This window comes from Nanorana parkeri, unplaced genomic scaffold (genome assembly GCF_000935625.1).
Source record: "Nanorana parkeri isolate BGI_ZX_2015 unplaced genomic scaffold, ASM93562v1 scaffold175, whole genome shotgun sequence".
Taxonomy (NCBI): domain Eukaryota; kingdom Metazoa; phylum Chordata; class Amphibia; order Anura; family Dicroglossidae; genus Nanorana; species Nanorana parkeri.
The window spans coordinates 303,452-317,228 of record NW_017306443.1 but is presented as its reverse complement, the minus strand read 5'-3'; the positions used below and the strand labels follow the sequence as shown (position 1 = coordinate 317,228).

Sequence of the window (13,777 nt, the reverse complement as noted above, 5' to 3'; positions counted from 1 at the left end):
ACCTGCATATCTCCCAAAAGAGTGAAATAACAGCAAGATGGCAGATTTTAGGAATGCCCCCTAAAAAGTGTGGCAGGCTAACATTTTAATCTCAGGGTCTGGTCCATGGCATATGCTGGGGTAACAAATAAGTTGGGCACAAGTCATTTCAGTCTTCTTTACCTTTTATTGCTGAACACAGTTCTAGGAGAGAGTGTTTAGAGGTGCAGGAGGATACCCAAAAAGCACAAAAATATGACAGGTACTCTATTCTGAAGTAGCAGTAGAAGGAGTGTGACCCCATCCTTCTCCTTCCACTCCTTTTCCACATCCATCTCCTACTGCACCTCCTCCTCCCGCTACTCCTCCTATTCTTCCTTCTTCACCTCATTCTTCTCCTGCACATCCATCATCCTCTACTTCTCCTCCCCTTCCTTCTTCACCTCCTCCTGCTCCTACTCTTTTCCATCATCCTCCTCCTACTGCACCTCCTCCTCCCTTTACTCCTCCTATTCTTCCTTCTTCACCTCATTCTTCTCCTTCACATCCATCATCCTCTACTTCTCCTCCCCTTCCTTCTTCACCTCCTCCTGCTCCTACTCTTTTCCATCATCCTCCTCCTACTGCACCTCCTCCTCCCTTAACTCCTCCTATTCTTCCTCCTTCACCTCATTCTTCTCCTTCGCATCCATCATCCTCTACTTCTCCTCCCCTTCCTTCTTCACCTCCTCCTGCTCCTACTCTTTTCCATCATCCTCCTCCTACTGCACCTCCTCCTCCCTTTACTCCTCCTATTCTTCCTTCTTCACCTCATTCTTCTCCTCCACCTCCACCTTCCTCCACCTACATTATCCAAGAAATGGATTCACCAACATAATCCAGGGTCAATCACGACGTCCAGCGTTGTCCACGACGGCGACGACTGGACAAAATAAAAAATGAAAACAATAAAAAATAAATAGAAATAATAATAATTTTTTAAACAATGACGGCCACCGTCCCGTCTGCTCACGACGAACTCCCACTGCATAATGTAATTTTGACAGATGCCAGCAACATATAAAGAATCGGGCGGAGCTAGCAGTGACAGCTAGCTCCACCCAACTGTTTGTTGTACGGCATGTGACAGGTGAGCACATGCAGAGTATTGGGCCCTGATTGGGCAAAGTCTTCCACCTGACCTGTGGTCAGGAGCAAAGCTTTAGCCAATCAGGGCTTCACAAGGCTCAGTAAGGCGAAGAGCCCGCCGAACATCGTGCCCATCACTAATGCTGATAAGGCATCTCTCCAATGCCAAGACATAGAGCTATGGAGATATAAATCTCTATCATGCAGTCTCATTCAACCTACTGTAATTGCTTTAAAGAAGAACTCTGGGCAGAAATGTTAATAACCCCTGTAGTGACGCTACACCCGCATTTCAAGGGTTAACTGCTTGTTTTTTGCCTAGGGTAAAAATAAAATAAAAGTTATACTCACCAAAACCTCCGAGCCAGCTCTTAGACTGCCCCCTAGAGCCTCTCTCCCCCTCCTATGCAGCAGTCTAAGAATCCTTGAGTCATCAGGTCCAATACAGTGTGTGGGACATGAGGACACCGATGGACATTCCATCACTGCAGCGGAGGAGGAGACAGGCCGGAAGGAGCGCTGACAGCTCCAAGAATCTGGTGAGTATAACTTTTTTTTTTTTACCCTAGGTAACAAGCAGTTAACCCTTGCAGTGCAGGCATTTTGTTTGTCTGCACTACAATTCTACAGGGCCTCTGCTTTCAGTAAATTCACAATGAATTTTAGGCCCAAAATGTGTATTTTAACATGTTTGCAAAAAACAGCTCTGGTAGTGAAAAGGTTAAAAAGCAGTTGTAGGGAACCCTGTACCCTGTCAGCATACTGCAGAATGGGACCTTTGCTCTTGAGGAGGAAAGCAGTGGTCTCTCTGCAGAGCTCCCAAAAAGAGTCAGAGCCGGAGCTCTCCGATCAGCAGGGATCATGAGTTTTGCTGCTTGCAGAGCTATAGGTGTGACTCAGTAAGGGACATGCAATGAGACCTCTTCTTCCCCACAGAGAACAAAGGGACCCCTCTGCAGCTACTGGCAGGGGTCAGGCATTTCTACTCAGGCTGTGGCTGCATTAGAAAAAAAAAAAACGCTAAGGGCCCATTCACACCAGATGTGTTGAAAAACCTTGCCCAACGCAGTCTCAGCGCATGGACAAGGCACTTTGCACTGAGTCTTATGGCGTCAGTTCTGCGGTGGTGTGCACTGAAAAAGTAAGGGTCACCATACACGCTACAATCTGACCAGACCATTTCCATTTGGAAGGAAAAGAAATGTACATGTCTAGTGTGTATTGCTGATGTGAATGGGCCCTAAAGCTGGTCATACACTGTACAGTCTTATTGTACAATCTCCTTTAGATCTACCAAACCTATGTAATATGAGGAGCAACCAAAACAATGCATGTAGTTTGTATCCAATCAGCTTCTTGCATAGATAATAGTAGATCTGAAGGAGATTGTACAATCAGGTTGTATTGTGTAGGCAGGCCCGGATTTCCCACAAGGCCACCGAGGGGCGGCAGCTAAACATTTAACACTTTTTGTTTGGATGCACCTGGAATGTCTTTAGCAGACTTTACCTGAAAGTTTAATTTGGCTTCAACCTAATGAATGAGCAGTTTATAATCTCATACTGCTGTTACAGTGACTGCTTGTTCTGTTGACACTAAGGCCCCATTCACATGTAGCGACTTATCGCGCGATTTCCGCTGCGATATCGCGCATTTTTGCCGCGCGATATCGCGAGAAGTCGCCGGCTAATGATAGTCAATGGAGCTGTCTTAGCTCCATGTCGCGCTTCGCGGTCGCAAGTCGCTTCTACAGGACCCTTTTTTCTGCGGATTTTGCTTGTTTTCTATGGAGCCTGACGGAGAAGGTCGCGCTACCGTCGCTGGATCGTCACCCCGAAAGTCGCGCTATCCCGGCCGCTGCAAAGGTATGTCGCTACATGTGAATGGGGCCTGATAGGTCACACACTAGTTACACTGATAGGTCACACACTAGTCACACTCATAGGTCACACACTAGCCACCCAGCAAGAGAATATCCTCAACAAGGAGAAACAAGTTGTGATACTAAGTCACACTCCTCCAATCAGGACATTCATTGAAGAATATAATAAAACGGGTGATTGACAGTTGTCACCCCCTCCCCCTTTTCCATGCACATATTGGTATAAGATCGTCTGCATGGCGTATGCCTAGATCCGACATGTATTACTAACGATATGTGCGCGCTTCTACACATGACACATCTCGTGCGGCTAGATGTCATATTAATCACTGTATGAAACAAGCGTAACACACACACTAGCCACGCCCCGGCCTGTCAACCACGACCATTCAGTCACGCCCCCTAAGCCCGTTGTCTGGGAGACATGGGATTCTCCGCCTGTAAATTCTTCTTGCCTATCCCGTCCCTCCGCATTCCACACCTGCTGTATTCTCCGTCCCTTACAAGGCCCGCCTATTCAACGCCTCTATTGATCATCTTCTCTGTCAATGAAGGGTCCGTCCTTATTCCAAGGTTGTGATTGGTTGTGCTCTTTCCGGAGCGCAAGGGGAGACGCTGCTTTGCAGGAAGAGTGGGCAGGTGTTGACGCAGAGGGGCGTGTATGATTGGCGTGCTCTGGGAGTGGCCAGAGGCTGGGTAGGCGTGGTTTGTCGTTTTCTTCTTGCTGGTGATATTGAGTAGATACACGAAAGGAAAACAGCGGCAGAGGAGCGGAGAGGGAGGTGCGGAGAGTGGCACGGGCAGAGGTGAGTGGCAGCATTGGCAGCAGCGGTAGAAACCCGGGGTTCCCTATCCCCCCTCCTACCCGGAGGGGGATCACCCCTGTAGATACCCCTCTTCTGTCCCCATCGTTCATATAGAACCACATCTACCTTCTCATTACATCCTGGACGCCCCCTCACAAGCAGCATCTGCAACAGGACACCTGACATTGCGCCCCCCAAGTGTCCTGCTTCCCTGGGCACATTGTCACTAATGAGCATCCTGCCAGGCTGATCAGTGTCATTATCAGGTTATTTATGGATCCCCCTATCGGCTGCATCAGAGCCCACCCTGGCATAGCATGCATTGGCCTCATCATGCATGATCTCATACACAATCCATTTCTTCCGCTGGGAATATTTCTATCAGCATTTTACTTTTATTCCCGGCAGATCTCCCATTTTGCCAGCCTAGCTGTTGCTGGATGGAGGTGGTATTCCTCCGGCATGGAGTAGATGCAGCATCTTCCTTCTTTGCTGGGTAGGATGAGTAATGCTGGGATGGCATGATGTGTGTGCAGCCAGCACCTATTGTTATCCATACATTGGCTCTTATGGCCAAACTATTTTTAACATGCTTTATCTGTGCTGCCTCCCGACAGCTCTTCCTATCCAGTACCTTCCAGTTGCCTCACCAGGGTGAAATAAACATACGTTTTTTAAAGATTTTCAAGCCTTTTTATGATTGCACACCTTTCCTTTTATTTCCCCTCGGTTATTTTTTAATTGATGCCTACTGCAGACTTTACATGGTTGTACGTAGATTTTTAACAGACATAAAAATGACAAGCTGTTGATTGCATTTTAGAACATCCACAGCAGAGGCGGGCAACTTCCGTCTAACCAGGAGATCCCTGCAGGGGTATTTAATCAGATAGAGGTGAAGAGAGCCGTAACCCATAGCAACCATTCAGAATGTGGATGATTTGGGGGGATCTGCAGCGGTTAGCTGGGAGCTCTCTGGTTGCTATTGCACTTTGCTGCCTGCTGTTGCACTTTTCATTGATTTCTTAAAGCTGAACTCCAGTCACAAAAGCATGAATTTAAATATAGTTAATGGCCAAATAGGATATAAATGCACTTTGTGTGCACCAAATTCCTTTGAATACGCAGGTATTACCTTAAAGTATTACCTAAACATAGCAGTGACATCATCACTGTGCTGTACATAGAGAGCTGAACTGTGGGAGGGGCCCAGCAGGCCCCACCTATTACAGCCTGCCTGCAGAAACCTACAGGAGGGGCAAAACAAGACCAGTCACCCTGCACAAGAAGAGGAAGCAGCAGCGACTGGTCTTTATTAAAATTTCATGCACAGATCTGGAGAAATACACAAAGCACACCAAGATTCAAGTAAGAATACACATGCCTCTTGTATATTGACAACATGTGCTTATCCTGGAGTTCAGCTTTGAGTATTTTGGTAGCACAGCAGCAGAAGCGTCCTGTCCTCCTGATTTTTGAGAATGAGCACCGATCGGTGATGGCGATGGCAACCATTCAGATCTGAGCTATTTATTAAAGGTGAAACCTGACTGGTTGCAATAGGCAAGCGCTCAATTTTTCATCAGCTGCAGTTTTCATTATTTCTCCTAGTTTCGAGTTAATGTTTTGTTCTGATGATGAGTATAGCATCTGCATGTTCTTTTATTTTATTTCTCTGCATTCGGTGGTCGTTATGTGGGCAGGCATTGTATAATTGTGACACCAGCAATGCTATATAGAAAGCTACACCTGTGTCTTTTCCATTGTTACAGTATAATTAATGCAAGTGAAAACTGTGCAACATCAATCAATACAACAAGTGTTCTTTCTGCTGTGACACACAATTGGCTAACAAGGCCGTCAAAATGGCTTTGCTGATTTCACTTTTATAGCAGAAGGTGGAGTGCAGAACCATTGATATATTGTTTATGATTAGACCATTGATGATGGGTAAATAGATTTCGACAACAGTAGCTTTTCTGATCATTTTCGGTAAAGTGAACAAACATATCGCCATTTCTCATATAACAGTGCTAGAAAGGACATCTACTACAGTGTTTAGCAGACTGTATTTATACTATCTTCTCACACAGTGTTATAAATAGCAGACTTTTCAGTTTGTATGATCATTCATTCCATCATGGCATCATTTCATTTTGATATTCAATCTGAACTATTCGCCTTAGCCTTGGACTGCATATCTGCAAATATTGTCCCTTTGGAGGTTAGAGAAGAATCATTTTCTATCTGGTGCTGAAACTGCATGTCCCTGGTAATCATTTTTTTTAATTCATTCATTGGAATAGCCGGCATTTTATTGTCAGATGAAAATCTAAAATTAAAATCTCATAAAAAAAAAAAGATCTGCATGTGCTGGGCTGGCCAAAAATGGGGAGCTGAGTAGCCATTATGCCTTAATATGTGAAGCAGGCAAGCTAGATAGCCATAAAACAATGAATGCCCTTTGGCAAGATTTGTAATCTCCAGAAGGTTGCAGCTTCCTTCTCTGGCTTCCCCATGACCAGTGCTGCTGCAATGGGTGAACAGGGTTAGACAGATCCCAGGAGTCAGGTAGCCAGTGTTCCTTAAAAATTGCAGATGGCACCTAATGTTTGAGGTTTTCTCTAGTTGTCAATGGAGATGGTTCATAAAAAAATTCTGCTGGCTCATATAAAACTGGACAGACTCGCTCCAGAATTCCATATTCATTTGTCAACCCCTGGGTGTGAAGTCCCATGGGCTTGGTCAAGCATCTAGTTCCTGTTCCTAGATGTTGGACAAGTCCTAAGTATGCATGTACCTCTTCAATGTTGAGAGTAAGAGGTTGTGCCCAGTGGTACAGCTAAAAACTTGGAATCCATAGTGCAGTGACGCTGCCCCATGTGTCCATTCCTGTGCTTGACAGATCAGATGTATGGGGCATCAACATTATGCCAGTTATAAGGAACTTCCTTCTAGCTGTGGAGCATCTCTTGTCAGCACCACCACTTGGTAGGCTTTGTGAAACTGTAAGTTTGCTAGTATAGGAGCTTTACAACTGTGGTGATGCAGTAAAGAATAGTGGACCCAACCTGGGCACCTTAGGACAGAGGAGGACAAATTTAAATGGAACTCATGAGCCAGTCTGTTCAATCTAGGAGCCAGCAGCATTATTTTAGGATCCAGCTCCATTGACAACAACTAGAGAAAACCTCAAAATTAGGCACCAGGTGTAAATTTTAAGGAGTATTGGCTACCTGGATCCTGGGATTTGTCCAGCTCTGCCTTAAAGAAAAAACTTACCATTGCAATGGGGCTACCCTCACATTAGAAGGGTTAAGTGCTTGTTTTGTCTTGGGAGCTCAAATTAAGCTGAATTACTCACTTGATCCTCGGTGTGGTCAGCACTCGCCTCTCTCCCCTTCTGCTCCAACTATGTACTGCCCCTCGGTGCCCTCATCTCTATTGCAAGTGGCGTGATTATATGATGGTGACAGCGGTCCTTATAGAGCCCACGGGAGAAGAGGCTGCAAGGATCGGTCTAGTAGCCTCGAGGGAGCTGGGGTACGGTGAGTAATACAGCTTTATTTGAGCCCCCTAAACAAAGCCAGCACTTGCTGCTTACAACTATTTGTAAATGCATGGTAACTATTGCATTGACAGCAACCTCCCTTTAGACTTTAGATCCACATTACTGCTTACATTTTTTCAGCCTTTTCTATAGGTGTATCTCAAAGAACATGCCCCATAGTAGTACCTGTTGGCACCTGGGTCTGTTAGGCTTCTGATTTGATGTGTGCCCTTCTTTGCTCATGTTTAAGTTGTAATTGTACTGGTGTTTTACCTATGTTTGATATGCTTGCTCTTCTGCAATGTTTGCTAGGAAAAAAAAGTTTGTTTAAACTTTGGCACCCGTCCATTATCTTACCCATGGCGCCGCATCTGCATTCCTTTATTGATACTTCTATATGACCTAGTGTATTTTACAGCATTATTTGTTTTTACCTGGAATGCAGTTCATTTGAAGCATTTTGATACTTCCTCCCCACATGTGTTGACAGGACTCTCTACTAAAAAGAGTATATGTTAAACTTGTTGAAAGTTTAGCCAACTTAGATATATTTTCATTTGTATTTACATTTCTTGTATAAATCCATTTGACAGCTAGTGACAATTTTTCTTTTGTTTTACTGTTAATTATACAACTCTGACCAAATTATAGCTACAGGTAACGTTAGGGCTGAGGGTTTACGAGACAATGAAAGGCACATTAATTATATGCTGTTGCGTACAGTAACTCATGTATTCCCAGCTGTCAGTTTCCCAGTCCCGTGCAGTTAGCAGTAGGGAGGGGTACTTGTTAGATACGGACATGTCAAAGAGAAATATGAGCTAATCTTAAGTAGCAATTATTGGCTTTTAATTGCCATTTTTGCTAAAGGTAAGTGAGAAAAATTCTCCTTCGAGCACCATAGCAACTGCACTCAGTATGGAACAGTCATGAAGGGTTGGCACATGTCTTTTCTAAACAAAGAAGTTTTGGCAGACTTAACTTTAATATGGCATCATCAGAAGAGCAGTTTGCTGGAAGCATACGGTATGCATTCCTAAGTATGTAATGTAGGGTTTTATGGGTAGCTACATTTAGCAAAATTTCTAATGCATGTATGTATGAACCTTTTATGTCTACATGTTTCCAGATCATTTTTCTTGATGGAGACAGCCCTTAGACCAGGGCTGGACAAATCCCAGGAGCCAGGTAGTCAATGCTCCTTAAAAATTACAGCTGGTGCCTAAACTTTGGGGATCTCTCTAGTTGTTGTCAATGGAGCTCGCTCCTAAAACAATTCTGCTGGCTCCTAGTTTGGACAGACTGGCTCCTGAATTCCATATTCATTTTTCCACCCTGTCTTAGACTATCTTCACATTACATTTATAATCTCTGCATAGCCCATTCTTTTATTTCTCTCTTAATAGGGAGCTCTACCCAAACATGTTGGGTAGAGGAAGACAAGGTTTGATCTCATGCCAGGTCTTTACTGCTGCGGCGGCTCAAGTTACAGTCTGAATGCAGAATTTCTATACCGGCCTTTCTCAACCTTTTTACCTCGGAGGAACTCTTCAAGTCTTAGGGAACCTCTGCTAAAAATGATTATCATTGCAGCTTATGTACATTAGTGTAATCAATAAGTTGTAGCAAAGTTTGAATGAAATGATAAAAAAATGGCATACCTAGTGTGTTTGAACACCCCACCCCTGGATCTATACAATATCATTATTTTCAGTAATATACTTTATATGAAATTAATATATATGTCAGCATAGAAGAGACCCCTTACATTGGCGGTTGGTGGGATATTGCCCTCTTGTATTGGTGGTCATTGTAGGTGTGAGATAATTCTCCTCACTGCTCAAGGAACCACTAGCCACCTCAGGAGGAACCCCAGGGTTCCACAGAACCCTGAATGAGAACGGCTGCTCTGTATAGTCCCTTTTTAGGTCTACCAATAACGCTAGTGTAGGAGGGCACAGCAAGAAGTGGGCGAGTGCAATAGCCAGGCAATCGGCTATCACAATTTAAAATGGTCGATAGCAGGCTGGCTATTGCATGAGCCCACTACCTGCTGTAATTACATTCAGCTGCCATCTGCGGAATCTTGACACTGGCAGCTGTCATTCCCCGGCTGAAGCTATTCAAGCTCCATGTGCTTAAAATACAATTATATTTAAAAAAAGGTATAAAAGGTGGGAAAAAAGTAATTTTTGGTTTCGGCATGACAAATTCTTCTGCGGGAGGTGCGTTGCAGTGCTATTCATTTCAATGGACCCCAAACGCGCCTCCCACCCATAGTGTGATTGCCCACACTGGAGCGCACGGTACAGCAATGCAGAGCATTCCAGTGCAGTGCAATTGCAAAATATTGGGCATGCAGTTTTATTCTGTAGTAAACTTTATGTTTGTAACACTGCATTTGTGTATTTCATTTTAAATTATGGATGGTGTTTATTTAACTTTTTTCATCCGATTAATCGAAAAAATAATCGACCAACTATTCGATTATGAAAATAATCATTAGTTGCAGCCCTACTTATTTTTTCATCCTTGGATAACTGAATGGCCACACATAACATGCATGTGCAGTTCCTGTACCTGGAAGCATAATTTGCTATATGTAATATAATCAAATGTGAATTTTGTCAACTAAAGTCTTGAATTCAATGGATATATTTGGTGGTGCTTATGTGAAGAGTGTGCATACAACAGTTCTTTAAAGTGTATGTATAGCCATTTTTTTGTTTCTTAGTTTTGGATAGAGTAGGGAAGAGTTAAACCAATATCAAGTTTTTATGCTGTCTATGTACCATTGGGGAAAGTTCCCTTTGCTTATTATTCTAGAGACGCCACAGGAAGTTAGAGGTAAATCCCCTTTTAGTCGGTTGTCCCCGGAATCGATGTCCCCATTAGAAGATTTTCTATTACTTCTTGTTCTGTGGACAACCCAAAAATCTCAGTGACAGTGGTCACCAGTACAAATAGGGGGGGGGGATCTCCCCAATGGGGACACAGACAGAAATAAAAATTTGACACAGTCTAACCTATCTCCACTATTCAAAACGAAAAAAATGTTGGCTAGAGATACTCCAAGTCTGAGAGTGCTGTAATGTTTACATAGTTAGGCTTATTGTGGCACAGTAAAGTTGAATTTTATGATTATTTTCTCCCTTCCTTATTCCTCCCCCCATGGTTTCTCCTATATATTCCTGTATATTTCCATGGAAAAACTATTAGGGGGTCTAACAAGGGTGTTAAGTCGATCTAGAACCTAAGCAGCAATCACAGCATTAAACAAGTGAACAATTCTGTCTGGTCCAGTAGCTTTTATATGTAATGTCATCATCTCATCATCATCTGGTAGTTTTTGTTCTGTATGCATCGTGTGATGCCTTTTATTGAAAAACCAAGCAGCTGGACAAGATGCTAACATTTTAGGGCCTAAATTCATTAAATCAAGTGCCCCATAGCAGAGATAAATCATTAAAGTGCTTGTATAGCAGGTCATGTGCTCAAGCATGATGTTCAATGCGAACAGTGTAGCCCTAGTGTGCCATGTAAATTGAACATCCAAATAATGCAGTTTTTGTGCCGTTTTCTCCTATAAATTGTTGAAAGTGCCTGCTGCACACCATACAGCGTTGTGACCAGTGTAGATAAGATAGGGGCTGGAAGTGGCCACCATGGATGGTGCCGTGCAGAACCTCACAGATGTAAAGATAGGTAACCAGCACTCCAAAATGCAAAGAGAGTATCGTTTATTGCAAATAACGTCACATAGGTCAAAATAGCCAATGTTTCAAGTGGGAGGAAGGGACCCTGTGTGGCCACGAAACTCTGGCTGTTTTGACCTACGTGACATTATTTGCAATCAATTATATTTCCTTTGCATTTTGGAGCGCTGGTGACCTATCTTTACATCTCTTTTGCTCCTATAAGTTATACTACAGACATGTATGGGTATTTATTATTGAGATCTCTATTCCAAGAACTAGCGTATGGAATCTCATATACAGGCTCATGCTTGACTACTGTGCATGCGTACAAAGAAGCGTGTGTGCAATCCAATACCCCCCTGAGTTCAGTTTTCATAAATTAATGTGTATCTGAACCTCGAGAACAAAAATGTAATATATTACAGCTTATCAGTCTTTAAAGCCCAATGGAATTCTTGCTATTTATTACTGCATATAATAAATATTGGGCTCTTACACTTTTTTTAAACTGCTACATGCTGCAAAATGGGTTAAAATACCCTGAGCTGATAGCACATAGTAGAGTCAGACTGCAGCTTTATCACACAATTCCGTGGCCTGGCTTTCCAGTTTTCCCTTAGCAGTGATGTTGGTTTGAGCAGTGTCCAGGGGGCATATTCAACCCCCGGAGAGCATGGCTGCTGCTTTGTGTGAGACAAGTGCAGTCCAACTCTCCTATGTGATGTGGTCACAGGGCATTTTAACCCTTGCTGCAGCACTTTCAATAAAAAGATAAATAAACAAGCCCCATATTTATCACTGTATATGCAGCTTGACAGCATTCCAGTAATATATAGCAAGAGTTCAGTTAGGCTTTAAAGAGACTCTCTCACCTTACCCAAGCAGAGCAAAGTGAGAGTGTGTCTACAAATGACTCCCAACCCACTTATACTCCTTGCCTGCACTCTCACCCCCCTCTCCGTTGCAGCTTGCGATTCAGAGTTTTCGGATATGGGGCAACATGTGACCTGCTCCCCATTGACAGTGATTGGGCTTAGCAGCCAGTCGCTAGACACGAGCACTGTCTCATGACTGGGGTGTCTTTTGCAGAGACACCACATAGACAAAGTAACAGTGTCTGTGGCTGGATTAGTGTTCTTTTTTATTCTCTTTTTTTCTACCTGTTGCTACTTCCAGTAACACACTTCCCATGCTAGGATGACAACACTCACTTGCCTAGAGAAGAGATCCATAGAGAAGCAGTGTTGTCCTGTAACAGCAAGTTTGTTAGGGCTACAGCACAGCTCCCCTCTCTAGAACATAAGATGAGATGTGCTGTAGTTCACAGAAGGGAACTAGGATGTCTAATAACATTAGATTTCTGTGGTCAGATGGAAAAAGTGCAACAGGTGGAGATTACTCCATCCACACAGTTAGGTGTTGATGGAGGAATCTGTTGCACCTTTTCCATCTGACCACAGAAAATCTGCAGATAATTGTAAGGCTGGGCACACACCTTACAACCATCGCAAGACTTTTGTCTTGCGATGGTTGCAAGGTACTTAAAAAAACCTACAATCTGCCTATCTTGCATAGTCAGATCATACTTGTGATGATCGCAAGCCATCGCAAGGGGCGGGCTACCACAATATTGTGTGTTGTGTTGTCATGGGTGGAAAAAAAGAGGTGCATGCACTTTTTTTTCCAATGCAACACATAATATTGCACTCTACTTGGAGTTGCATTGGGGTGCAATTCAGATGAAACACAATGCACTGGGACTACACGCATGGTAATGCACAATACTGTAGGTGCACTGTGCGATAGCATGTTATAAATTAGGGATGCACCGATACCGGTTTTTCGCTATCGAGTACGAGTACCGATATTTTTTTTCAGTACTCGCCGATACCGAATACTGATACTGGAAGTCCCATTAAGGAAGCCTGGCAGCATTTAATGACCCGCAGCCCGGCTTCCTGATTGGTGATGAGGAAGCATGGAGCCAGCTTTTTGGCCAATCTTGAAGCTTGGGGGATGGGTAATCACTCGCCGCCTGGCTTCCTGATTAGCCAGATTCCCGACCAATTACGAGTCATTACACGGCGCCCGGCTTCCTGATTGGCCGGGGAGCTGTCTCCATGCTACCTCGTCACCAGGTGATGAGGGAGCATGGGGATGGCTTCCCGGCTAATCAGGAAGCCGGGTGCAAGTCATTACATGACACCCGGGGAAGCATGACCCAATCAGGAAGCTGGGCTGGCAGGTAATGACTCGCCACCCAGCTTCCTGATTGGTCGGGAAGCTGGCCCATTAGGAAGCCAGGCAGTGTGTCATTACATGCCCCCCGGCTTCCTGATTGGCCAGAAAGCTGGCTCCATGCTTCCTCATCACCAAGTGACGAGGGAGCATGGAGTCAGCTTCCTGGCCAATCAGGAAGCCCGAGGGCGAGTTATTACCTGCCCCCGGCTTCCTGACTGGCCAGGAAGCCCGCTCCATGCTCCCTGGCGACCAGAGAGTTCCGGTATCAGGATAGGCATCCAGAGCATTACTCGTACTCGCCCAAATACTCAGTATCGGCACCGATATTGATACTGGTATTGGTGTAGCTCTATTATAAATGCACAGTATCTGTGCACAGCAACGTTATGGTGTGAACGGACCCTAAGGCATTGCAAAGAGGAACACGCAAACTTAAGTATTGTTAGGTCATTGTTAGTAGGTTATTGCTTTGTATATCTTCAGTCTTTCCACT

The 13,777-nt window shown here is 44.1% G+C and overlaps 1 protein-coding gene across 1 annotated transcript in view; it reads left to right on the top strand.

Annotated features, from left to right (window-relative positions):
• Positions 1-3,753: 3,753 nt before the first annotated feature.
• Positions 3,754-13,777, top strand: part of CDKL5 (cyclin dependent kinase like 5) — a 275,410-nt gene continuing 265,386 nt past the window's right edge. The window contains exon 1 of the mRNA XM_018554842.1: positions 3,754-3,795. The gene's annotated coding sequence lies outside the window, so the exon portion shown is untranslated. The remainder of the gene's footprint in view (positions 3,796-13,777) is intronic.